This window comes from Sciurus carolinensis, chromosome 12 (assembly GCF_902686445.1).
Source record: "Sciurus carolinensis chromosome 12, mSciCar1.2, whole genome shotgun sequence".
Taxonomy (NCBI): domain Eukaryota; kingdom Metazoa; phylum Chordata; class Mammalia; order Rodentia; family Sciuridae; genus Sciurus; species Sciurus carolinensis.
In genome coordinates, this window is record NC_062224.1 from 66,584,950 (window position 1) to 66,587,979 (window position 3,030).

Here is a 3,030-nt window from a genome sequence, read left to right on the forward strand (position 1 = left end):
AATAAGTCCTTTCACAGAACTATAAAGGACATTTATTACTAACTTCTTACAAAAAGAAAGTTAAATTACTTCATTTAAAATTCATTACTGAAAAAAATATAGATGTGCTTGGAAAGTCTATAAATTTTCTTTCCCCACTTCAGAAAATGTTTTGAAAAGCAATAAACAGATTTTTTTTTAAAAAAACTAACACACCATCACAACTACTCCAGCAATCATTGTGTTCCTATAAAAAGTTACAAATCAATGTTGAGATAAAAGTAAAATGATTTTTAATTATTAATTCTAGCAAAATCTAGAAAAATGGATTAATATTCCTAAATATAAATAAATCCAATTCAAACTCTAATACTTAAAACTGAATAATTATTTATTATAAGTATTACTTTCAGTTTGTTCATAGAATAATTTTGTTTTTGTAACTAAATTATCCAGTTAAGATCACCCTAATGATTAAACAAATAAACAGAAAATCCTGAACTAAAGTAAATTACATGTTTAATTGTTTTCCCACATTCTGAAAATATTTTAAGTACAATTATATTTTGGCTTAATTTCATCTAAAATTATCAAGAGCAGTAAACTCAGAATTAGTGAATGTGCACACTGCAGTTAAAGAACATGACTCACATCCACTTATATAGATAGCTTCATAAGCAAGTGCTATTTTCTATGTGCAAAGTTTTAAATTCAAAATAGAATTATTTAGGGCAAAAAATTTAAAGCATTCTTTCTACTGAGGACAGACAAGACACTTTTCAATATTTAACTTTTCACAGTGAAGATTGTTTATTGTGACCATAAATTTTGAACATTTAAAAATTGGTAACAATAAATGTAGATCAAAGCAATTAGAGTGATGTCCTCACAGCTACAATCCAAGTGGAAGTTGAGTCCATCCAGCACTTAGTCATTAAACTGCAGGGGTGAGGGGAGAGCAAGTGATATCAGGTACCACTGTCACCAATCTCCACCCCAAGTTCCAACTCCTCAGATGCTTTCAATTAGTTTTTCACTGTTTAAAGGTAACAAAATAATATATAAAACACCTATGGAGTCACTGCATTTGCTTTCAAATCTGACTTACATATCAGTAGGTGCATATTAAACAGTATTTATTTTTCAATCCTAGGATCACGGGACTGAACAGTTACTGACTTACAATTCTAGCGTGCTCTCACTAGAGGCCTCATTCATTGGACTCTTAATGAAAAGATGTGATTCATTCTATCTTTGCTTCACTTTCAATCTCATTCAAAATCAACTTTTCTCTATGTTGTTATGGTGACAAATTTGATGAAGTAGATACACAATACAAAAGTAATAAGTATTACAATGATAAACAGTGAGGTTTCAGGATGGTCCTTCATATTTGAGATTAAATCTTATGACATCACTCATTCTTCAAAAGCACTTATTTGGCCAAAATTATAGACAGTAAAATAAAACTGTTATTTAGTACCAGCATATCCTTTCAGACTTTGCTTCAATTTTCAGGATAATTCCATTATCAGAGTGTTGACTAAGCATTAATGATTCATGGCTCTTCAATTTGTGAACCAAGGTCATAAATATGGTTTCCACATGATCATTATCACTGGGGGTTTTAGCAGAGATTTCAAACAAAGGCATACTGTGTGTGTCCAAATATTTGTACCAATTCTGTGATTACCTGAATGGCACTTCTCAAATCACATTACTTCCAATAAGAGTTTGTGGTATATCATTTGCTAGCAAATGTTGTTTGCATTCTTGTATCCAAGATGGCACGGTGTGAAGAATAGCCATGTTGGTCATACCATACATGAAGACAACAGCAATGTATGTTTACGTAGTAGTGCTGTACCAGGCTCTTTCTGAATCATTCTTGTCCAGCTGGGTACCATAACTGGATGTACTAGATGATTTAGGAAGTGGGCTAGACATTGGAAGAAGTCAAGGGAATTACCAGACACAACTCCTGCCTTGAGTAAGACCAAATATGACTTTGATGGGCTATGCATAAATCTCCACTGCTTGCTTTCAGAAATCCATCTGGATAGTGGCCTTGGTAAAATTGGGGAAATGGACAGCACAGAAGAGGTAGGTCAGGTACATCTTGCTTACATTGGAATCCCTGATCATGATGATCTTGAAGATTTGAGAGCAGGCCATAGGCAGACAACCTGAGGTCCTGGACATCAGACAGCTGGAGGAGAAGCTTGCCTTCAGCAATGACTACATCTCTAAAGTCATTCTCCTGACCTATCCCAAATTGAGGTGGAGGAGAAGAGATGCAAAGAGGCTGGGGTATTACACCACTGCAGTGAACGTACCCAGTCTTCTGTATTGATTTTGGCAGGTGTCTTTTAATTGGAGAGTTGAGACCATTTACATTCATTGTTATTATTGATTCCTGCCCTTTGGGTTTTTTCCTAGTATTTAGTTTGGTCCTGTTTCTCCTTTGCTTACTACTTTTCAAGTAAGATTTGCTTATTTGTGAGTTCTGCAGTTTGTTTTTGATTTATTCTATGTGAAGCATTTCTTTTAAGTATTTTCTGCAGTGCCAGTTTAATATTCATGAATTCTTTTAGTTTCTGCTTATCTTGAAAGGTTTTTATTTCTCATTTGATTATGAAGATAATTATTTGATGGAGATAGCAATCTTAGTTGACTGTTGTTTTCTCTCAGGATCTGGAACACATCATTCCAAGCCCTCTTGGCTTTTAGAATTTGTGCTAGCTAAGAATTTGGAAGTAATTCTGATTGACTTGCCTCTAAATGTGTTCTGACATTTTTGTCTTGCAGCTTTTAAAGTCTTATTCTGTATGTTACACATTTTAATTATAATGTGTCATGAAGAGGTTCTTTTTTGATATTGTCTTTTGAAGTTCTTAATGCCTCCTATATCTGGATGTCCTTATCATTTTGGAGGTTTGGAAAAATTTTTCCCTGAAGGGGTTATCTATTCCTTTAATCAATTCTAATGATCCTTGGTCTATTAACTTGGTCTCTTAATGTTCTCTCAGAATTTTTATATATTCTGATCAA

At 33.4% G+C, this 3,030-nt stretch overlaps 1 pseudogene; it reads right to left on the minus strand.

Moving 5' to 3' along the window:
- Positions 1-1,455: 1,455 nt before the first annotated feature.
- Positions 1,456-2,235, minus strand: LOC124961899 (ras-related protein Rab-33B-like; annotated as a pseudogene).
- Between the last annotated feature and the right edge of the window lie 795 nt (positions 2,236-3,030).